At 35.4% G+C, this 25,990-nt stretch overlaps 2 pseudogenes across 2 annotated transcripts in view; both read right to left on the bottom strand.

Moving 5' to 3' along the window:
* The window catches only part of LOC143529989 (lysine histidine transporter-like 8), a 132,141-nt pseudogene that overhangs the window by 34,795 nt on the left and 71,356 nt on the right, over positions 1-25,990 (bottom strand). The window lies entirely within an intron of this gene.
* Positions 12,321-16,204, bottom strand: LOC143529988 (peroxisomal OPC-8:0-CoA ligase 1-like; annotated as a pseudogene). Its single transcript, XR_013134765.1, has 5 exons — positions 15,276-16,204; positions 14,626-14,927; positions 12,876-13,089; positions 12,655-12,757; positions 12,321-12,558 (listed from the first exon to the last, which is right to left on the bottom strand). The product of XR_013134765.1 is annotated as a peroxisomal OPC-8:0-CoA ligase 1-like (transcript).

Here is a 25,990-nt window from a genome sequence, read left to right as displayed (position 1 = left end):
TGATGTGGGCGGAAAGGGGCCACAGTGGTTGATTGAGCGTGGGAAATGGAGGCACGCAGCACGAACAGTCCAGGCTTCACTGTAGCTTAGCATAATTACATCACATACATCATTTACATACATACATACTTATTTCATGATTACAAGTGTTGACTCGTGAATACTCATTACTGTTTTCTTGAAACTCGTGAAACTCACCAACTCTAGTAGTTGACCCGTTTTAAACTGCTTTTCAGGTATACCTAAATCGGAATGATTTGGTGATTTGTTACTTGCTCAAGGTGTGTGGTTGATGCTATGTGAATAGAAGCAAGGGCGTTATTAGTAAAAATGTATAGTTAACGAACTAGTTTTGTTTGTATCACCTAGACTGTAAAACAATGATAGGACAAAGAAATGTAATATATTGTAAATTAGTTTGTAATGTTTCTTTATAAACAATGTGTTGATACCAGAGGTGTCTGTTACATTCCCGTTTTACGCTTACGCATTGTGCTAGTCGGGGTGTGACATATGCGTAATTATATGATCCTATGTTCATTTCATCATAACCGTGCTTAATCATTAATATAACACGTTGAACAGGAATGCCTAGATTAATATTTTATAACATGTAACAAAATATTTTGTTATTATTAATTTTATCCTAAGTAATTAAATTAATCATGTGATTAAAAAATGAAGCATTCTAGAACCTTATATCTTAACCTTGTTTCTCAAATTAATTTATCTAGTTCTTTTAATTTTGAAATAAAAAAGAAAAAAAAAAGGAAAAAATAATAAATGCAAAAGTGCCGTGCATTTTTTTTAAACACATGCAAACACACATATTTTTTTACTATTATTATGGTATATATTATTATTATTGTTGTTGTTATTATCATTATCTTTAAGGTATCTCTTAAGTTTTAAACAAGTTTTATCCCTATCTCAATTGCATTAAAACATTCCATCCTTCACTATAAATAGAGCCTCTCATTCTCATTATTTTTCACACCAAATCCCATTCTCTCTTTTCTTTCTAAGCATAATCAAGTAAGTTTTACATATTTTTCTTTGTTGTTCTTCATATATCTTTGATTTTGATCTTGTTCTTTTGAATTTTTTTTAGTTTGTTCCTATGTTCTTGAGTTTTTTTTTGAATCTTTATAATTGTTCATATACTCTCACCATGATCATCATAAATTGTTAATAAACCCTTACTTTTGCTCTAAAATATTATGATGATCATGTTATTCCAAGAAATCATAATTGTTTTCTCATAATCTTGGATTAAATTATAATTTTTCCATGAACAACTATGAATATTCTTATGATCTTCAAAAAAACTCATACAGTTATCATAACTAAAAATTATATTTACATAATTGGTCCTTATACTTTCATAAATGTCAATAAATATCCTAAATTATAATATTTACACTTTAAACCCTATACTTTCATAAATGTTAATAAATATCCTAAACTATAATATTTACACTTTGAACCCTACACTTTCTTAAATGCCAATAAACACCCAAACTATATGATATTACACTTTTAACCTCGTACTTTATTATTTATGAAAACCATTCTAAAACATTTTGAGTTAACATATAAATAGAGTATAAACCGGGTATGTATGTATCTGACAAGCAAACGGTTCTGTCTAAGGCAAGAGTGGCGTAAATAATCCCATTGGACCCGTGACTCTTACCTGGGAATCAACTTACTGGAGGTCATGCTCTTGGTTTAGAACACTCTATTATGCGACACTCTAACTAATTTAAAAATCAAACTTATTCTAGGGCATCCCGTAACCAGTTCAACAAACTCTTGCTCGTGTTCGTGTTCATCCGCCAAGCAAGGTGAATTCATAGCCCCTTTTACATGCTTTTAAACGTTTTATAATTCGGGGTGGAAACATGCATAATCAATTTATTTTATACATGCTATTTGATTCAAGCTTTATTTCATAATATTCGTTATGTGTGATCATTACAAGTGTATACTTAATTGCATGTACAATCATTAACTTGTTAAGCCCGTGGTAGTATGATGATAGATCTATTGGCCCGACCCGCCCACTCAGGCCTCGGGTAGAGGCCTGTGTGTTCAGAATCCGACGATCGTTAAACATTAAACATAATAGTCTAATCGTGGATTAGACGACTCGCTAAACGTGTCAGAGGTTTGGTTGTAATCACTAAAGTATACAAAGTAACTTAACACATATGGAATGTTTCAACATAAAACTTTTTTTTTTTTTTCAAAACCTATGTTCTCACCAACTATTTTTAGTTGACACTCTCGCATGTTTTTCAGGTGATGGAAATTAAGTTATGAATATTCTTGAAGTTTCATATAGGGCATGAGTCAGACTTAGAAGTTGAATGAATAAAGTGCTATGTCATATTTTCTATTTGGATTATATTTGAATAATTCGTTGGTTTCTTTTAATAGGAGTTTTTACATTTAATACCATGTGCATGATTTCAATCTACGCACGCCCCGGCGTTTCCGCCTTCGGCCGGGGGGTGTGACATATAGCATCCTTATCTCCATAAAATTCCTTAGGGTTGTAAGCTTGGAAAATTTTAAAGTTGCATCCTATTTGATGCTTCAACTTCTTTCGGGATTTGTCCCTTGAGTTATTGTCAGATGCAGGGCTATCATAAGCTTTTTCCTTTCTTGAATGAACAGATTTACTTTTACTTTCCTTATCAGGTTTTGGTTGACTTTGATTAATAGAATTATTCTTGATAGCTTCTTGTATCATTTTCTGGATTTCATCTTTATACTGGGCGGGAAGTTCCTTGTTTTCATCATTCTCTCTGCTTCCAACTTTATTGGAAGGATTATTTTGAGAGTTCGTACTTCCTTCTCTTGACATACTACAATAAAATTTTAAAAATAAGTTCAACATTCGAGGAATTTAAAATATATCTTCTATTTATATTATTATAGTTTACAAAAGTGCACAACATTATCATCAATTACACTTGTTACAACTACTATAGTTCTTATTATTAATTTCTTCTAACGGACAATCAATTTCTTGATTTTGCTGTCCTTTTTGGTATTCCTAGTTGTTTCCTTTTCTTTTCCTTTTTCTTTTTCCTTCTCCTTCTCTTCTTCCATCTCTATATCGTTGAGCATTGTTTCGACTATTCTTGTAACATCGACTTCATAACATGTTGAATCGTCTCTGATGTACATTCCTTCATAATTTGTGCTCCGGCGTTCATTTTGAGGATGAGCAAGGTAAGGATCTTGGTTCATCGGATAATTGAAATATTCCTGCCCCTGAGGATTTTCTTCCTGATAAGTCATTATCCCTTTTCCCTTTGACTTTATTGATCTTTGGGACCCACTTGATCCACTTGATCTTGTTCCCTGCACATCTTGTCTTCGCATGATACGGGCTAGTGGGATGTTGGAATCGAATGAATCTGAATTTTCCTCCATTAAGGTCTGATGTGAGTCTTCACTACTAGATATAGGGATTGGGAGTAAAGTTGTCCCTATGCACCCTTTTCCTTTACCTGACCGAGGTTGATATGATCCTTGGCTGGACTGACGATCAGACATCTGTACGATGTTAGATGAGAAATAGGATCGCGTTCCTATCTTATCCGTAACAGTTTTATTATTCAGTGACTGTATTTTAGATACTTTCAGTTAAGTACCTATTTTGTTTGAATCAGTACTCATGTAGGAATAAATCCTATCCGTATCATTCAGTGATTATATCAGTTGGTATTGAATACCAATATTTTCAACATATCCTTATTTCTAGTCAAAGCTTAGGTAATAAGTATACCTAATTCGCTAAGAACCTGGCTCTGATACCAACCTGTCACACCCCGACTCAGGGCCTGGGTGCGACACCCGTTAGTTGGTATATGTTTTGAGAATATATCAGAGTTGCGGGTTATTAGCGGAAGTCTTTTAAAATATAATATTCATTTATAAAATGTCGGGTCAAAATATCCGTTTGATATTTCAATTAACTGTCTTTTGAAAATATAATTTATTAATAATATTCTAAATAAAATATCTGAGCCATCAGATCACCTCTAATGACTATGTCTTAAATTTTCTATCAGTCTTGCCTGTCAGTTCTATTCTTTACAATTTCCCTGAAATGTAGGGGAAAAATACGTCAGCACACAGCCGGTGAATGACGCTGACTCAATAATACTAGTGTGTAAACAATAATAATACCTTTGTGACAATAATCATTAGGCACCCAACTCAATTGGGTTACAATTACCCTAAGTACATGTACAATTAATCATATACACAATATCATTTATCTGATCAGTCCCGTAGACTACCAGAGGCATGTTTGATGATATGCATGGCCTCGGGGAACTCTGAGTCACCATGTATGTATCAATCCAGACACACGTATACTCTTAATTTGAGTATGCCCGTTTCTCATTATTGTAACACAAAGTTTTAAGGATTCGTAAATCCTATGTAAACAGTTCAAACTCTAAAAGAATTGTAAAAGGTTGGGGCATATTCACCTTATATGATTGTAAATCAGTTTCTGACACTGATTCCTGTATATTGATCAGCTTATGTTACTAACCCCTGTCAGTAAATCAGTTTATGTTACTGATTCCTGTTTCTGTTTTCACCTTGTTGATTGATTGATTGATTGTTATCTCGGACCTATAGTACGAGAATAAAATTTGTATAAATATCTAGATCTACGATCTAGCTTCAGACCTCGTAGTCTGTTTTGTAGTTGTAACCCTGATTATTTATTTGTTTGTATAAAACATGTGGACATTTAGTCCCTTTATTTATTTATTAATTATATATCATGTTTTTTCTTCAGGAAGAAACATTTATACCAGGTTTCTTCTTCAAGAAGAAACATTACATTACCTGTGTGAATAGTATATTTCTTAATCATTAAGAAATACTATTTAATTATATCCTTTGCATGAAAATAATTACGTTTTTTAATGATGAAGAAACTATAATTAACTATAACCTTTGCTTATGAAAAGCTATATTATATTTAACAGTGATCAAGGTTCGAGCTATACCCCCGATTATGGTCTAAGCTATTATAATAATAATAATAATAATAATAATAACTTAATCAGAACCCCTACCTCACACGGGTATTTGGAGTTAATTGCCTATGACTGATCGAGCGGCACTTCTACTTTATATCGCGTACTACTACTTAAACTGTCAGAGTTTCGGAGCTTGGCACGTTCCACGAGACCGGCACGCAAACCAAGACTAGTGTGTGTAAAAGTGTGTGAAAATGTGTGTTGGAGGTGTGAGTTGTGAATGCCGTGATCCCTCCATTTTATAGCCGAAATTTGGATCCATCGCGTAGCGCGATGGTCCCTTCTCTTAGGGCATCGTGTAGCGTGACGCCGCAATTGTTGAGATGTTGCAACGTATTGACACGTGGCTGGACACGTGGCACCGGTTGCTTAATGGGGTCATTGCGTAGCGCGATGCCCCTTATCCCTTGGTCATCGCGCGGCGCAGCGCCCCCTTTTTTCTGATTTCTGGGGAAGAGCATCGCGTAGCGCGATGATGCTGTTCCTAGCCATGTTCAAAACGGTTTGGGACTAGGAACCGGAACCGGTTCCTAACCGGTTCCTATATTCAAAACCCCCTTTTAAACCGGTTCCAGGCTCGAACCGGTTAGGGAACCGAACCGGTTCTCCCACCCTCGGACCCCTAACCTATCTAACCGGTTCTTACCGGTTCATAACCCGGTTCCTGTACCGTAACCGGTTCCAACCGGTTACAGTGTAAAAAATTTTTATTTTTTTTTTCGTTTTTCGTTTGCGATTTATAGTCTTAAAAGTACAATGCTTTTAGGGTGTACTTCATAGAAATTCGTCAAATAAAATCTTTATGTGGTGGTAAGTGGTATCATGTTAAAATCTTGTTTTTATGGTTTCCCATCATAATATTTTCAAGATAATTTGTTCATCAATCATCACAATCTGCGATTTAGATGATTTCGTAGATTAGCGTGAAAACGTCAGGGTTTTTTATGCTGAAAAAGTTATAGTGGAAATCTTAGTGAAATAATGTCATTAAAACATTTTATTGAAAAGTTTATGTATAGGTGTAATATTGACCTTTAGAAGTGTTACATTGATTTATCTAGAATACAGAATTGCAAATATATGTTTGTTCCTAAGGCTAAAATGCCACCATTAGTGATCGTTCCCAGAGTCACTAGCTAATTGTTTCATAGTGACAATTATTCAAATCTAAAACTAGAAACAATTTTAGTGGAATATGTTCCATGCATCAGTTGATTTGTTAGAGAGATTATAATTTTTTACTAAATATCCATAGATATAAATATTTAAATTTATATTCATATTCTATATTCTTAAATCATCACAATAAGTATTCAAAAGATCAAACAAGTGAAAAGAAAATCATGATATATAGAACCAGAGGGATGGCTAATGCATAGTCCATCATTAATAGCTTGTAAAGATAAAATCAACTCAAACAAACATCAAAAATTGAAGAATTTCATAAAAAGAACATATGTAGTCGATGCAATGTCATACAAGTCGATGTATCTAACAAGGATCTTATTGAAATTTGAATAGCCAAGTAGCAGAAGAACCATGGCAGATGGGCGGTTCATCGTCATTCGAGCTCAATCGTCGATCATTTGAGCATACCATGTCTAATTAAACTAAACTAGTAGAAAATTCTTAAGTCAATAAAGAGCTTATATGAATTTCAGTATACAAGGCACGTGTAATAAAGGATAGGTGATGCATGTTCATAATTAACCTTAAGATGGTCAAGTCGTCTTTAAGTGATCTAAATCATCTTTCATATTAGAATATTAGAAGATATGTTAGGTCTTCGTGCATTCTGTTTGCAATATCTTCTAGAACCGGTTAGGAACCGGTTCTGGATGGTTCGGTTCCAGAACCGGTTCCGGTTCCTACCCGCCCCCACTCAGAAATGCAAGAACCGGTCACTGATCATCGGGTTGAATCAGATAGGGTCCGGTTCCTACAAAAAACGTGTAGGAACCGGTTCGGGTCCGGTTCGGGTCCACCGGTTCGGTTCCAGGAACCGGTTTCGTTGAACATCTCTAGCTGTTCCTGGGCTCATCGCGTAGCGCGATGGGTCATGGAATTATCAGATTTTTTCACTAGCGTGCGAAGTGCCAAGTGCGCCATCATAACGCCACATTACGCCCATCGCCAGTGTCAGAGTCAGAGTCCGTGCGCGTGCGCGTCGAGTGCTTCGCACCCTCCCCTAGGACTATGGAGAGTGATTAGCCACATTAAATATTTCTATGGAAACTTGCTTCCTTATAAAGAGCTTCCATTTCTTTACTTGTTTCCATGTGGGATGAAAATTCTATTCCTTATTTATACCCATGGGGAATGCTTCCCTTTTCTTCCATCTTTCCATGTGGGATGGATTTTCCTACTTTCTTAAACATAAGATGCTTAATTTTTTTCTTATCTCCTTTTTCCCATTACTTGATTTTGAGATTATTTTAATCCTTCAATTTTCAAGGTTAACAACTTTAGTCCAAAATAAATATGGATTTTTCCTAAATGTTATACATATTTGATATATGTCTCATTTCAACCACATATACGCATCCAAAAAATTTGTTATAAGGTTTCGAAATCAAACACTTCTAAGCTATTAGTTGGAAATAATTAAACATATCTAGAATTGGGTAAAACCCACATTTCTACTTCTAATATAAATTAACTAGCTTTAGAACCGCGTGTATTATACGGTATAAGTTAATCTATAAATTACAATGAATAATTAATAAATAATTTAATACAAATAAAATAAAAGATAATTAATGTAAAAAATAATACTATTGAAAGTAGCATTTAAAACAATGAGGTCTTTAGATATGAAGGATGTAGTTTAAGCCTTTCACATAAATGTTTTCATTCCATACCCTAAACTCAAATCATAAACTAAAAAAGACACTAGATTTTCCTTTTTAAACAGCTTTCATGATATCTTTATAAACACACATTGTTCAACTGTTACAATAGTTTTATATTAAATATAAAAAATCAAAAATTTGTCTATGATTTTTAAAACTTATTAAACATTGGATATTTGTAAAAAGTAAACAAAATTATTATAGTTTTCTTCAATATGAAGATGTCTTAAAAATTAAATGTTAGTGTATTCTTTACACACAAATTCTTTTATATACATTTTAATTTTAAAGAAAAGATTTTTATGACACGTAATTATTATATATATTAATATTTTTATATCACGTATGTTTACAATAAAATTTATAGCATTAATAATTCAATTAATACGGTATGCTGAATTTATAATCAATATTATATTTAGAACAAATATATTTTCTTTTGTTTTCCATCAATAGAAGAGAAGTGATTTAGCTAGGCGAGAATTTGATAGTAAGAATTAACCTCAGAATACCATGTGTCTAGATTATTTTATTTTATTAGTATATAGGTAGCTTATTGTTTTTATATATAAAGCAAGTTGTGTAACTTTACAAATTTTATTGCTTAATTTATTCTAAAGCCTGTTATTTGTGGATTTGAGCAATACTAATAAGACAAATCAAATAATTTAAGACAAGTGGAGCTAAAGAGCACTTAAGCTTGAATTCACAGTCAAGTTGCCTTAAAACTTTTTTAGAAAAGAATATAGTTACACCATCGTAATCTTAAGATAATATATAGGTGATATGATAAAGTGGTGACATTTAACTTGCATAAATGGACCGATGTCTTTAATTTTAATACTCTTTTTAAATTGGTTTGGGATAAGATTAAATAGTAATATAACCTTTATTTATAGATAGCTAACAAATATTAACAAAGATCAAAACTCGTCACTAAAACCCAAAATCAATTAGTGTCAAGTTAGAGGTGGTAAGGTTAAGCGAACAAATAACTTTGAAGGGGTGCTATTTAAACATACCAGACACTCAACAGTAATGTACATGATCAATAATAAGGTTCATTTTTAACTTGGTCTTACTATTTTATTTGTCTGGATAGCTAACAAGATGACATGTGGACTAGGCATGCGATGGTCCGCCACTTCTTCCAGGTTCTTTGATTGGATCCGTCGCACAAACAAAGACTTAGGAAGGGGAAGTGGTTAAGAGTATGACATTCTAAAAATGACTTAAGTATGACAACCAAACACCCCCCCCCCCCCTCTCCCCCCGTTTTCTCTCCCCCACCCAAATTGTGACATTTATACTTTCATACTTTTTAGTCACTAAAAGATGTGTATTTTAATATGTAGGTATATTTATGTTTGATCCACGATTATTAACAACACATACTTTAAAACTTTCTCATTTTCTCTATAGACGACCTTTCAGAAATTGATTTGTGACACTAACTCTAACTCTATAGCCTCTGAAGACAATGACCCCTCACCTCCCACTCCCAAATTGCAAACTTTATACGTTTATAATTTTCAATCATTGAAAGACGTGCATTTTAAAGTAAGTATACATGCATGATCCACGATTATGAACAAAACCTACTTTTAACTCTCGTTTTCTCTAGACGTAAACCCGTAAACCCTTTAGAAATTGATTGGAATTTGGAACAATAATAATGGTTGTCCAAGTGCGCACTCGTTTCCAACTTGAATGACACTATAGTGGAATGTATTAGCCAAGCCATTGAACTATTTAACGGCCCAAATACGTTTCCTTGTAACTTTCATAGGACATTAGGTCACATTACACTATTACAGTGTTCGTATACGAAATATTGATAAACTTTGTTAAACTATAAAATTATTAACTCTAAGCATATCATGGAACTTTATTTCATCTTTCAAGTTGTTTTATTGTTTTGTTACGGAGTATAATGCACATGCATGTCGTGTCGCTTTTTTTTTATTTGTTATGAAAATGTCACATGATTTGATTACCCTTTTCATTTATGAACTAGTATTATTACCCGCGCGCTACAGCAGGCACGTTAAATCATAAAAGAGGTCGAGTTTGCATTATAAGTTCGAATGCGCAGAAAGTTTAACATGTAACAAACACCTGAATGATGTCATGTTTTTTTAGTAAAGCAATGACACTTTCATAATACCTGAATGCAACATAAAATAACTCTCATCATTCTGTATTTCCAGAATTGTGTTCGTATGCATTGATAATTTAATGCTCTAAACAATGATGAAATCTAATATGATACTTACAGGCCTTTGAATTATAAAAAATCATGTATACATAACAGTCAAAGAGAAAATTTGTTTTTTTGCTATTAGGTTGAATGGTTAATATAATTGTGGCTACTATATACGTAACTTAGAAGCCGTGAACAACATACATGAACTCTAACCCAAATTGTTGACAGCTGTAGATGTCAATCAATAACTTAGAAAAACAAAGGTATAAACCCCAAAACAACACACGACAATCAGTACCAGGCCTCGTAGAAGATAAGAAAGTTTGAAGGCGATGTAAAGAGATAAAAAGGGAATTAAACACTTGGTAAGGAGTTGTGAAACTGGTGTTGTTCGTTGTCGGCTGACGAACCGCTAGATGATGCTACCGTGTTGGTTGATAAGAAACGGCTGGTCACTGTTGTTTCCTAGAGAAGTAGACATTAATAGAAGTTGCTAATCATCATCACACGGTACAAACAAACAAAAACACACATACAATGAACAAGACATACATGTAAAAAAAATATTTGAAGGGACTAATATGTATAAAATCTATTAAAGTTTTAACTACCATACACACATGTATAAAAGTTAGTGATTAATGCTTATGAATAGTAACTTTTGTGAGTTAACCAACTTTTGCTTTTTAATATATATATAATAGCAATTAATCAACCTTTTAACAGTAATGCAATATATTACCATCCTCAATCAATGTCGTCGTGATGCTTTGCTTTTTGGAACGAAAGGGAAATCATCGTTTATCACGTTACGTTACTATACAAATAATTCAGTTTTTGCATTTCCAAAAAATATGAGGATCTGTTACTATGTCTAATAGTGTCATTTGCGATATATACCACATGCTTATTGAGCTATAATTTAGTGTTATTATTTTCGTCATATGATTACATTTCTAAGAAGTTATGTTGACGTTGCAAAAAAAAAAAAAAACAACAAAAATAGTTATTTCGTGATACCGGTACCGAAATATTCGGTTCGGTACCGGTACGATACGGTATTAAAGGTAAAATTCGGAAAATACATGTACCATGTCGGTACCCGAAAATTCAAAACTTGGTATTGATCTGGTATCAACGACACTTAATCGGTACTAATACCAATTTTGTCATCCTTAAACCACGGCACATGGTTTATACACCCGTTTAGCATTTTAACGCCATTCAAGAAGAAAATATAAAAAGGTATCCCCTTATGTGAAAAAAATTAATCAACAAACTTTGTTTGCAAATGAAGGCTTCCCATGGATTTGACCCGAATTCATGGGTATGGGTATAAACAAACCCAGATAGCCATTAAACGGGTTATAATATCTCATTAAATTAAAAATTAATCTCTTCAAATGTTTGATATGAAAATCCTATAAAAGGGGTATATTAAAAATTAATATCCACGATTTTTTTAAAAATATTATTTATAATTAAGAAACAACTTTATAGTAAAAAAATAAGCGAGTCATGGGTCTCACCAAATCCAGATCACTTTTAAATGAGTTATAACATCTCATTTATTTGTAAAACCCTTTCACTATCAAATCTCAAATATATTATTAACTTTATTATAATAAATAAAATTAAAATAAAAATATATAAATATAGAAAAGAATAATGTAAAAGAACCCCGTACTACGGGGATAAAAGCCAATATATATAAAAAACTTAATAAATATAAAATAAATTAAAAAGTTAAAAGAAAATGTTCGATTTAGGCAGACTAGATCCGACTACCGATTAATAGGATCGATTATCAAAATATTTCATCGGCGTAGTGACATGTAACGATTAAGCCCCGCCAAACCTGATTATTAAAACACTGATTGCGTGATTCCTAAAAACATTTATAAAAAATAACTTTTTAAGTAGTTGTGTTAAAAAGTAATCTCCAGAGGACATTATAAAAAAAATTAAGATTTTTACTTGTTAAATATCTTGTTAAAAGTAATTATTATTTATTACCATTCAAAGTGACCAACTATTACAAACTATAATAACTTTTACTAATAATAACTTTGTTCCACTAATCTCTAATAATCTCTACCTTGAAACCAAAAGATTATACAAACAGAATACCATTAAAAAAATACACATTACTCATGAAAAAAATAAAGAAAACTACTAGAATTGGCTTATAGGCAGGCCGAGCCCAATTACATAAACGGGCTAGGCCCGCTATGTTTAGAATCGAGCACTGATCTCTTGTATTGTATCTCCTCAGAAAGCCCATTTATCCTTTTATTCTTTCTTACATTTTGGATTTGGAAGTTGCAAGTTGTATCAGATCTTTCCTCAATATCTTCCCGGACGGGTTCTTCGGGACCGACCTGATGAAGGCAACTCGCCTTATTCTCTTGTATGGAGCCACCTATATCAACGATTTATGTTTATACCCGTATATCTCGTTGCAATAAGTTAACAAAAACATAAAACTTATACCCGAAACCTCAAATGATACAAGTACCTGTTTAGCAACAAATTCCATAACTCCCTTTTCGGTTAAATTACTTCCTTCTTTCCTCACCACATACGCCATCGGAAATTGTCCAACGTCCTTGTCAGGAAACCTGTGGCCAGTGGCCGTATGGTTGATTAGCAGGGTATTGGTGGGCGCAATGTGTTTTACTGACAGGTACTCATGATAAAAAGATAAAAAAAATAAAAATAAAATTAATGCTGACTTACGGGATTACAGCACAATCGTCGATTTCAGGGTGTGTTAGTAATAAGGCTTCGAGTTCTGCTGGAGGAACCTGATATCCTTTATATTTGATGAGCTCTTTTAAACGATCAACCACGAAGATGAACCCGTCTTCATCAATGTAGCACAGGTCTCCGGTTTGTAGCCATCCTGTTGAATCTAGAGTGGACGCAGTTGCTTCCGGATTACTGAAGTAACCTGCAAGAACATGATTTATGAACATAAGAGATCTCAACCGTCCATTGATCAAATCTGATAAAAGTAGGGATGCTTAACAAGAGAGCCAAGCCAAGCCAGCTTCAGCTATGGCTCGAGCTGGGCTCTTAAAAAGCTCGAGCCAGCTCGTGGATCGATGAGCCTGATCATTCAAACTAAACATAAAAAGTTTAATACTTAATTTAATATTTGAGTAAAAAATTAATATTAAAATATATTTGTGGTCTCCAGTGAGCCCAGGAACCATATTATATGGGTTATTTAAATGAAATTGGGTTCCAACTTATAAGCTTTAAAATTTTGGCTTAATTCAAACGAGCCAATTTAGCGAGCTTGCCTTCGCTCAAGCTCGGTTCTGCTCAATTTATAAATGAACTGATTTCGAACAAGCAGCCAGCAACGAACTTTTTAAACAGGCTCGTATATGAAAGGCTAATTACACTTTCTTTATTTCCTAATTATAAAGATATTTAAGTACATGGCAACCTTATTTACTCTTTATAGAGCAATTTAAATCTTAAAACCTATAAATGGGTCTATCTGAATGCAGACAACTAAAATATGCCACTAACTTATTAAGATTTATTCTAAAAAAGAAAATGAAAATGCATTAGTGTTCTAATTCTGTGTTGTTAAGCTTATAAGGGTGTGCTCAACCAATTTTAAGTTGAGACCGTAAAACTGCAAAACACTTGTACAGTACATGTAAGAAAATCATTAGTGTGAGAGCGAAAGAGATACGATTGAAAAAAGGCATTGTCTATTCAAACTTCCTTTTTTGCTATTCACACACCCTTTTTACTCATAATTTCTCTCTTACACACACCATCTCTAAAACCCTTATGCGTGTCTAAATAGCAGCTCCCTTAAAAAAATCTTATCTATCAAATGTAAAGTAATAGATATACATATCTATATAGTTCTTAGCTTAAATCCATCTAAACTTATATTATATACAAAAGATATTAAACAACTTCACACTCAATGAGTCAACTTTATAGTCCCATTATTGCTCTTAGGTGCATAATGCAAAGAAACAAACAGACAAATAAAAGGAGCTAGCACTAAAAACCGACATTTGGAAGTGGAACTACTTTTCTCATCTTTGTCACAAAAAACGGCCAAGAACCAACAACGAACATGCATATAATATGGAGACAGTATGATGAGAAAATATAATAAGGCTTTATAAATTCAAACTTCATATAATAATAATCACTTTATTTTGGATGTACACCTAATAGGTGCGCCTACCATTACCAGTTACTTTCCTCATATGTTCTATAGCCTATAGCTACATATACTTTTAAGTCATTAATAAGTAATACTAAACACAATTTAAATATTCCTTGTATAAATATAGATACCATGCTTATTTTGAGTTTTGACTAGTTGATTGACTAAACTAACACTAAAATAAATAGACAAAGAATAAATGTAGATACCTTGTTTATTTTGACAACTAGATTGACTAAAATAACACTAATTAATAACTAGACAAAGAATAATCGACCGTACCTTTCATCACTGTCGGACCCTTAAGCCAAAGCTCTCAGGTCCGGTTAACCGGCAGCGCCTTGCCGGTATCCGGATCAACGATCTTCGCCTCCATATTTGCCGATAACATCCCAGCCGTCCCGTACTTCCTGCTCTCATCCACCGTATCAGTAGACGCCCCAATTCCAGTCGACTCAGTTAACCCGTACCCTTGCATAATCGTCACTCCGGGATACTTCTCCATAAATCCCTCAGTCAATTCTTTACTCAACGGCGCTCCGCCGGATAATACCCGCTTTAAGCTTCTAAGATCATACTTTTTCCTAGTAAATTTATTAGACACAATGTAATTAGTAGAAGTTAAACGGAACATGATTTTAAAACTATGTTTTACATATAAAATCTCATGTCCTTGAAACGAAGCCTGTACAAATAAAATTAGCCTACTACTAAAACTACTAAAAGGTACAAATAGCTACAATAATAAATATTATACATTATAAATCTACAGTTTTTTTTCATTAGAAAATAACAAATTATTATAATATCAACATAATTACTCCAGCTTACTTTAGCTATTCGTATGTTTTTCACATCCAAGCATATCAATACAATATACCATTTACAATTTTACGCCATTATTTACACACGCTTAAGAGTATTATTATTACCTAATTTGATCCGCGTTATTGACAAGCGCCACGAGTATCGGCGGCACGAGCGGGAGGTACCCGACACTATACAACCCGATCGCGGACAACATATCGTGGATGTCGAATTTCGACAAAACCACAACCGTTGTACCGGACGCGATCAGTCCGGTAGCGAACGCAACCAATCCGTATATATGAAACATCGGAACCGTGCACAAAAACGTCGAATTCTCCTTCTCCTGATCATTCTCCAGCTGAAACCACCCGATAACCGTTTGAACCATCGCGATTAAGTTCCGGTGAGACGAGATCACGCCTTTACTCGCTCCAGTAGTACCCGAAGAGTACAAAAGCGTAGCGGTATCGTCCTGTGTCACTCGTTCCTTTATCCGGCTCGGATTCGGTTCCTTTTTCATTAATTCATCAAGCGTGTTAACTATCCTCCCGGTCCGGTCCGGTCGGGTACCCGACCCGATCAAAACAATCGGAAGATCCGAATCCGCGAGTTTTGAAACGAGTTCGGGCGTGGTGAATGCAATCACCGGTTTCGAATCAGAAATTTGTTTATTAATTTCGTTTTTAGTGTTAAGTGGATTAGCTGTGGTGATAATGGCGCCAAGTGACATAACGGAGAGACAAACGATCGGGAAGAAGATTGAGTTAGGCGAGAGGAGCAAAACGACGTCGTGTTTACGGATGCCGTGGTCGGATAAGGCTGACGCGACGGACTCAACTGATCGCCAGACGTCGGAGAACGCGAGGCGTTGGCCGGTGGATCCGTCGATGTAGGCGGTGGTGCCGTGGTGCGCACGCGCCGAGATGAAGGTGGTGACGTCGAGTACGTGGTTTGACGGTAACGGCGTTGGCTTCCGTTTGCTGTAGAAGGTGGAGTTTGAGTGGCAGTAACCGGTTTTTGGGTTGATTTCCGGCATGGTGCTAACGTGCGCTGGGAGTTTGCGGTTTATGATAGCAGATGGGATTTGACTGGTATTATTATGGCTGTCTGTCTGATATTTAAAATTTTGATTATTAGTTTTGAGCGTCGGGAGTCAAACTTGGTCAACGGTGGTGGACGGTGATGCTAAAAAAACACTGCTCATTTTAGAAACGTGTGGAATGTTAGAGAATAAAAGGTTTTAGTTTGACTAGTCTAGTCTAGTAGAATGAGATCATTATTATCGGCTTGTCACACATGGGTCGGTAGTACTCAAATTTCATACAAATTAATTATAACTAGTTTTTTACGTTATGCGTTGTGCCGGGCAGTTCGATAAAACTCAGATAGTGATAAAACCCAAGCGTTGAGTTAGTAAATCGATGCGAATTCGGTCGGTTTCGGTGATGTCATTATTGTACCATAATTAAAACAAAAAATAAAGCAAAAAAAAATTAAATTTGAGGTGGACCAATGTGGTGGTGTCGGTCGTAAAACTCGAGCGCTGGTAAAACCCGAGCGTTGTCGATCCCGGGCATTGAGGCGACGAGTCTACAGGAATTCGGTCGGTTTCCGTCATGTTTGTTATGATACCGGAACTAAAAAAATTGGCGTTCGGTCGGTTTTCATTACATTCCTTACGGTAACTGAACTAAAAATCAAAAACAAAATTTATGGACCACTTCGATGCCGCCAAGTGGCTCAATAGGGCACTTGCGGCACCAAACTTCTTATTTGTTATATAGTAATAATTGGGGTACGGGTTTAACTAAGAAGGACTTCACTTGAACCTTAAGGTTTTGAGGAATAAGGGAAGACATGACTATTAAAGAAGCAATATATAAAGGGAACGAGAAAGGCATTGCAAGTCAAGGATTTGGTCGACACTCGACAGTGTTTAAGGTTGTTGAGCTGGTCTCAAAATGTAATGAAGCAAGTAGAAAGGAAGATCAATGAAAACTAGGGCCAACATAATAATGCTTGAACCGATTTGCTGAAGCTAATTTAAAGGAAGTTACAAAGTTTAGACATGTGGAAGAAAAGAGGTTTCTCGAACATAGAGTGGGGGAATAAGAAGAAATTGTGGTTAGCTTATGTTTTCGGGTATTAGAAGCCTAGACCTATAAATGGACCAAATGTTTAGTAAACCATTCGGCATGAAGTTTGATTATTTCTGTTCCTTTAATAAATGAACTAATATTATCACAACTTTTTGGTTAATTTATTTAAACAAACGAAGGTGATTACATAAGGGTTGGACATTTATTACCTGGAATGTTTTATTTCTTGTTAATTGAAAAAACTACTATATAATATTAGTTTATAATAGTGGTGGTCACGAGAATTTATGTTCCCCAACCAAGCTCAAAAAAATATAGCCCATAGATCTTAACAAAGTAAATAATGTACACTAATTATTTTTTAAACGACAACTAAAGTTATAGCAATAACATAACAATTAACAAAATCATGGTATTAGAATAAGTTTATCACGGCAGTAGACTTCTAAGTGTTTGGGTATCTAAAAATTTTTGTACCCCTGGATTAAATGCCCCCCTCTTCCCCCCCCCCCCCCCACCAACACCGCATACACACACCTAACACCCGCATTGCCCCTCCTCAAGGCCTTCCCTGGTTTATAATGAAAGCTGACCCAAATAATCATATTGACCATTAGAATCCCTAAAATAGGCATCACTTTCACCCCCCCCCCCCCCCCAAATAGCCATCCAAATTGTTGGAACCAACATAACTTTTAATGAATTCGGCGTATAATGTTGGTTTGACGAAACTCGTTAAAGAACCGTCGATCTGATGAAACTTGTTAAAGAATCGTCAGATCTAATAGAACTTTAATTGAATCCGACGTATTCTGTCGATCTGACAGAATTCGTTAAAAAACCGTCAGATCTGAAGGAATGTTTTGTGACAACACACGAATAAAACGATTTATTATATTCCATAATCAAGATTAATACGTATAACAAACCATAAATAATAAAAGAAAAGTGAAGAAATAAAACAAGTGAATTCCATCCCATATTGGTGAAGGAAAGAAAACGGAATGCTTCCACCTTGTTATAAATAATAATGTGAGTTTTTGTCCCACATCGCTAGATTATAAAACTTGTAAGCTCTTTTTAAGAAAGAGAGCTCATATGATGATATTCATGTATGACAAGTCACACTCAGTGGTTCTAGCAGAGAGTGCGAAGCACCCGACGCGTACGAGCGAAGTGCGATGGGCGCAATGTGGCGCTTTGATAGCGCACTTTGCACTTCGCATCGCCACTTAAGGGCCGCCTTAGTATTTTTTATTGAAAATTAAAATATCCTCCCATCGCGATACGCAACGGATTTAGATTACTCTCATCGTGATATGCGATGACGTGTAATTATCCAGAAAACTTTTTCGGCTATCGCGCTACATGACAGACACTTAGGTAACCCATCGCGATACGCGGCGTGGATTTACACTGACGAGACACGTTGCCTGCCACATGGCCTATCTAGAGCTGACTCAGCAACCTTATAAGTCTCATTGCGATACGCGATGACCTTATTTTAAGGCCGTCGCGATATGCTACCGACCTTGAAATTAGCTATAAATAGGGAAGAAATCAGCCTTCACTTCCTCGTCCCACATCAAATTTCTTTCTAAATTTTCTTATATAAGGTGTTGGTATAATACACAAGTAGTCGTAACAATACAACGATACCCTCTCTGATCGAAAGAAACTTTTATGCGCGAATCCAAAGTCTTTGCCTGAACAAGGTAAAACATTGTGTCATCGTGTAAAGTTTCTAATCTCGTGATTATCGTTGTGATATAGAGCGGAATGTCGGTTTGGGTTTAACTAAGAAGGATTTCACTTAAACTTTGATTTTTGAGGAAAAAAGGGAAGCCATGACTATTAAAGAAGCAAAACATAAGAGGGAACGGAAAAAGCATTGCAAGTCAAGGATTTGGTCGACGGTATTTAGGGTTGTTGGGCTGGTCTCAGAAACAAATGAAGCAAGTAGAAAGGAAGATCAAGGAAAACCAGGGCAACATAATAATGCTTGAACCGATTCGATGAAGCTAATTTAAAGGAAGTTACAAAGTTTAGACATGTGGAAGAAAAGAGGTTTCTCGAACATAGAGTGGGGGAATAATAAGAAATTGTGGTTAGTCTATGCTATCAGGCATTAGAAACCTAAACCTATAAATGGACGAAATATTCAGTAAACCATTCGACATGAAGTTCGATTATTTCTGTTCCTTCAATAAATGAACTAATATTATCACAACTTTTTGGTTCATTTATTTAAACAAACGAATGTGATTAGATAAACATTCTTTTTAATAAGGGTTAGAGATTTATTACTTGGAATGTTTTATTTCTTGTTAATTGGAAAAGTTACCATATAACATTAGTTTATAATAGTGACAGTCACGAGAATTCATGTGCCCCAGCCGAGTTTGAAAAAATATAGCCCATAGATCTTAACAAAGTAAATAATATACACTATTTTTTTTAAACGACAACTAAAGTTATAACAATAACATAACAATTAACAAAATCATGGTATTATAATGAGTTTATTACGACAGTAGAAGTGTTTGGGTATCCAAAAAAAAGATATAATATTGGAACTTTTAAATATTTTTGTACCTCTAGATAAAACGTGCCCCCCCCCCCCCCCCTCACGGACCCCCACATTGCCCCTCCTCAAGGCCTTCCCTGGTTTATATTAGAAGCTGACCCAAATAACCATATTGACTACTAGAACCCTAAAATAGCCATCACTTTCACAACCCCCCTCCCCCCCAAAAATAGCCATCCAAACCATTGGAATTGACATAACTTTTAATGAATTCGACGTATTATGTCGATCTGTTGGAACTTGTTAAAAACCGTTAGATCCGAAGGAACGTTTAATGGATCTAGCAAATTCTTCATCTCCTACCTCTCAAACCCTAAACCTCCGTAACAAACCTCCATCTCAATCTTTCTTATTTCTCCACGTGATCAAGCCATATTGTAAATCGCTTAGGTCGGGTCCATCTTCAGTTCCGTCGGTCCACGAGTTTCATCGGAATATCTTCACTTCCATCAACGGCAGATGAAGAAACATCGGCGGCTATGATTTAAATGACTATTTTAAGGATTTTTTGAAACAAATGGATAAATTTGGAAATGTTATGGTCAAAATACTGGTCATTTTCCCTATATAACAAGGTTTACTTTTGACTAGTGTTTCTAAATCTTTGTTGAAAGCACACAAAAAAACGATATCAAATCTATCTTCTCACTCCTCTTATGTCTCTATCTTCAGTCTGTGTCGTCGGTGGCAACTTGGCCAACTGGGAACCAAACATGGGTCGTGGCATATAGTCGTTTCAAATAGCTTTAAACTCATACTTAAAAGTTAGATATTGGGTATGTTTGGCAATGAGCTTTTAGGAGTTTTTATGGGCTTCAAGCTTTTAAGAAAAAGCTCATACTTAATTAAAAGCTTTGTTTGGTTGAAGGAGTTTGAAGCTTTTAGGTCATGAAAAAAAACTTAACGCTTAAAGCTCCAACTAGTAGCTTTTAGAAAGAGCTACAAGCAGGGGTGTTCAAGAAATCCGAAATCCGAAAAAAACCGAAATCCGAACCGAAACCGAAACCCAAATAATCCGATTCGAATTCTTATACGGATATTCGGATCGGATCGATCCGAATATCCGAATAACTAATTCGGATTCGGATCGGATTTGGATTTCAAACAATTTTGGATATTTCGGATTATTCTGATATCCGAATAATCCGAATATATAACATGTTATTAGTGTGTATACCCAAGTCCATTAACATTTACAATAACTTTATAACTATAACTTTATTATTCTTTCAATCAACCTAACACATCATAGACAAAAACGTTATAACACTTCGTCGTTATACTCTCAAACTACTTAACTTCCTTGTTCTTGCAGTGTTTTATTTTTATTTTCCAGTTTTGTATGTTTATTTAATAAAACTTAAGTTTGTATATTTGTTATACGGATTATTCGGATAATTTCGGATGATCCGAATCCATCCGAATTCAATTCGGATCGGATAGGAATGTCCCTAATTCGGATCAGATCGGATTTCGGATAGGGTTCCAAAATTTTCAAATCCGAACAATCCGAACCGAATAAACCGAATAACCCGTTATCCGATCCGATGAACACCCCTAGCTACAAGCTTTTAGTATTTTAATTACTTAAATAACCTTTCAAAATAATTACATTTAATATTATTGTTTTTTAGTTATGCCAATTTTGGTCATTTATACATTTTGTTAAAAGCTCCAGCTAATGTGCCAAACACTTAAATATATCTAAAAGCTACAGCTTTCAGCTACCAGCTACAACTACCAGCTACCAGTCACCAGCTTCCAGCTAGTTTTGCCAAACATACCCATTATATATATAAGTAATCACCTTGCTATCCACAATGTCAATTGCATAAACTTCATGCTCCTCAAATTCGGTATGACGCTCGATACAACTTTATTCCCATCAATCACAAAATGTTTTAAGTTAAACCACTAAGAAAGCCTTACGCAATTTTCTAGTCGTATATAAAAAATAGTATTATATCAACTTATCAAGCATTAAGTGTGGGTTAAGCAAAACAACAAACAATTTGCGGGCATGAGAGTAAACCATGCATTAGCTACCTGAACATATTATGAGAATAATTCATGGAGTATATATTTGGGACGATGAAGAGGGTGATAAGAAGGGCGACGCAGGTTCGACAACCGTTGTCGATCATAGTTGAATACTAACATTGAAGAAACGTGGATCGACTCACTGGTAGACGATCTACTTTCCTCGGGTGTGATTATACTTCTTCACCGATGGATCTCTTGGATCTGGGCTCTTCGACCTACAAAATGAACAGCACCGTCAACTTACCCCTCAGAAAGGGACAGAGGGGTCCTCTTTGGGGTAACCCTCCGGCGTGAGAATAAGTATTTGTAGGAGAAGATAATAATGTGAGAGTAAGGAAATCTGAAGAGTATTGCTTAATAGCTGAATACTTTGTAATTGGATATGATTGGATGTAATTGAGTGTGTTACTGGCTGTAACTGTGTGTTATTGTTCTGTAATTGTGTAACTCCTTGTGGAGTTGATGCTGTATTTATAGTGCTAGGGTTTCCACTGATTGGGCTGAGACCCAATTAGGGTTTTGTTGGCCTCCTCCAATTGATTTGCGCCACGTGTCCTTGGGGACACCTGGTGCTTTTTCATTGGTTATAATCACGTGGTAGCACATGAGTTATGCTGAGTTGTCCACCTTTCATCTGGCAGCTGTCAACATCAGCATATTCTTATTCCTTAAAAAGATACCTTCTGGAAGGTTGTCTGACGTGCACAATCAAGGTTGCCCTAATCCTGATTTGGATAAGGACGAGGTTGATTATGTGCATGTGTGATATGCGCCTATCCTGAGGATGCGCGAGGTCTTCTCTTTATTCTCACGCGCAGATGTTTCATGCGCAGATGTGATGCACAAGCATGTGATATGCGCCACGCACGGATGCGCCACGCGCAGATGTGATGTGCGTGAGCATGTGTGATGCCTGAGCATCTGTGGTGCCTGAGCATCTGTGGTGCCTGAGCATGTAATGCATGAGCATATGTGATATGCGTGAGCATATGTGATATGCGCCATGCGCATAGGTTTTGGCTTTGTGCCTTCATAATGTCTTGTTTTCAAGACTCTTGTCTGTATCTTGTGGGTTGACCCGCCTCGCTCGGTGTTGAGGTGGGTACATACCTCTTCAAACATAAATTCAGAACTTACATCTTACAATATTTGAACTCTCAACTTTTTAGTTGTCGGGCGCACCACTTAATCATTAGAATGTCTCATTGGGAACTTTTTAAGTCAGTTATATAACTTACATTTACATATGAACATTGGTTGACCAAAGCACGACTAAAACACAACACAATTTATATGTGTCTGTCATGACTCATGACATGATATTAAATAATATATGAGTCGTGTTCGGGTCACTTAAACCCGTCAATCAATTATCAGACACAAAGTTCATCAATAAAAGTAGTTTTGCGACACACTATTCAATCTTTTTATTGGAAACACAGTCATAAATTCTTGGTACCGGTACCGAAGAAATGCTCGGTTTGGTACCGGCATGGTAAGGATATTGAAGGCAATTTTTGAGAAATGGCTGTACCGAACTCAAAACTTGGTGCCGATTCGGTGACGGTACCAAATCGGTACCGGTACCCCCTTTTTGCTCATCCTTTGTCATGGCATGATACTAAATAATACAAGGGTCGTGTTTGGGTTCAATTTAACCCGTCAATTCAATTATCAGACACAAAGTTTATCAATAAAAGTAGTTTTGCGACACACTGTTCTATCTTTTTATTGGAAATATATAGTCATAATTCATAAACTAACATAATCAACAGGGCCGACCCATAATGATTTTTGGAAAAGCTAGGGCTTTAGTTCAGAAAGAAAATGGAGACCCATTATGCAAGGCTTTAGGCCCATTAAGGTTTAAAAAAAAGAGCAGTTTGCATTGAACTATTGAATTATATTTGTAACACCCCGGTTTTAAGCGAAATACGCCCGGATGCAACGTATAGATCACTCAAAAGCTCGTAACACTATTAATAGCGTCAATATATTTATTTAATTTTCATAAATTCGTAAGTACACGGCAAGATATTTCGAAAATAAAGCATTACATCGAATCAAGACAACTGTTATTCATTTAAATATAACCTAAAGCCAATAAATTTTCTTGATCCTTGCACGTCATCATTCAACTTATTGTAGCACGTTGAAAATGATAACATTTGTCAACATAAAGTTGGTGAGGTTTTATAAGTTTGAAATACATATATATACACATATATATAGGAGATAGTTCATGAGAGAAGTCAAGCTATTATGAGAAGTTAATACTAGTCCTTGGTTAAGATGGATCAATGGTCCATATCTGTCGTGACATTTATGTAATTAATCTGTTAGTGTTTTAATGTTGTTTTTAATTAAAAGGGTATAATAGTATTTTCGTGTATGTAGAACGCATTGAAAATGGCGCTGACCTTCTGACTTCCTCCATCGCCGCCAATTAGAACCGCATTTCCCCAAATAAGAGACACAAAAGCGGTAAGTAAATATAACAATAACCATCGGCGATTTTGAAGAATCTGACACAATTGAATTGAAGCTGGTATCTTAGAAAATCGTCAGGCGATTTTGAAGAATCTCCCGTCATAGATATGGAAGCTGTAAGTGACGATCTATAAAAGGGTAATTTTGGTTGATAAAAAAATGCTAGGTTTCATACGGTCGTCGGAGTTGAAGGCGTAGGTGGTTAAATGATTTTCTTACCGTCCGCCAAGGGATGCAAAAGAAGGTTAGTTTTTTATTGGGCGTCGTTTTTATTTTGCAGTGTGTTTTAGTTGACCGTCGTTGTGTTTTGTTGACCGCAGATTAAAGTTTGCGGTTTGATGTTGGATTTGTAGTCAGTGTGGTTTTGTTGATAGTCGTTGTTACCTGTATGCGTGTTGGAAGTAAATGTAGGGTAGTCGGTAATTGTTGTATGAATGCTGTTGGTTGTTCGATTTAGTTCTTTTATAGATTGGTTCGTAAGAGGTTGTGTTAGGAATGTAGGTGTAGGTAGGCACTTCGAAGTTACTGAAAGTCTTCCAAACTGAGGAATATGTATTTGTCTGTTCCTTATGTGGTTGTGATAGGAATTTAGGTGTAGGTTGGTACCTCGTAGTTACTTAAATTCTTCCAAACTGAGGAGTATGTATTTGTCCGTTCCTTCAGTTGTTGTGAGTGGAATGTAGGTGTAGGTTGGTACTTCGCATGTACTGAAATTCGAATATGTATTTGTCTGCTGATCTATTTGAGTTGAGGTGTATGTAGGTAATTCGAATAATAGTTTTTAGCAACTGATTGTTTCGGACTCCAGATTAATGTATCTGTTGTTGATGTGTATGTAGGTACCTCAAAAATGAAGGCTAAACTTGCATTGGAAAAGGGTAAATATCTGGTGGTATTTTGGTTGCTGTGTTGACAATAGACAACTAAATCATTTATACAGTGTGTAACCTTTTTTCTTGTATGGTGCAGCAAGGAGTAGTGAAAGGATAGCATTGAAAACCTCTTTCTCAAATTTTACCAATCTTCCTGACGATCCTGTCGATGTGGATGCCGAGACAAGAGATGGTTCACAAAGTGGAGGTAAGTTAAAAATTTGGCGTTTCTATGATGTTTGTGAGTAGTGTAGGCGAATGACAATGATAGTGTAGTCATGTTTGTATAGGTATAAGCCATAGCATTTCTCAGCGGAAATTGGTTTTAATTGTGTAGTATGTTTTATGTAGGTATAAGTCATGTTTGTGTAGGTATTAGTCATAACATTTCTCAACGTATAGTATGTTTTGTGTAGGTCGGAATTATTAAAATGTCCTGTCTGGTGTTTGACAGTCTTCAATATATATGTAGGATTTGCAGGATGAGTACGTGGATACTGTAATATCTATATGCTATATCTGAATAATGTTAAAACCTTACCATTTGTTGTTCGTGTGTGTATGATGGTTAATGATACACTATGTGTGGGACTGTGTTAGTTAGTGTGGATTACTCAAGTATGGTAGTACTTGTGGTGTGTCGTAAAAGTTGTATACTAACGGCTAAATAGTGGTGCGTAGGAATTATTAACGATGTTTGTGTTGACTAAATTTATTCGTTAGTTTATGTTGCCTGTTTCTTTGTT

Source organism: Bidens hawaiensis, unplaced genomic scaffold, assembly GCF_021521415.1.
Source record: "Bidens hawaiensis isolate Kalapana, Puna unplaced genomic scaffold, B.hawaiensis_p1.1 tig00008796_1, whole genome shotgun sequence".
Taxonomy (NCBI): Eukaryota; Viridiplantae; Streptophyta; class Magnoliopsida; order Asterales; family Asteraceae; genus Bidens; species Bidens hawaiensis.
The sequence above is the reverse complement of the archived record's forward strand: the minus strand, read 5'-3'. Positions and strand labels throughout refer to the sequence as shown.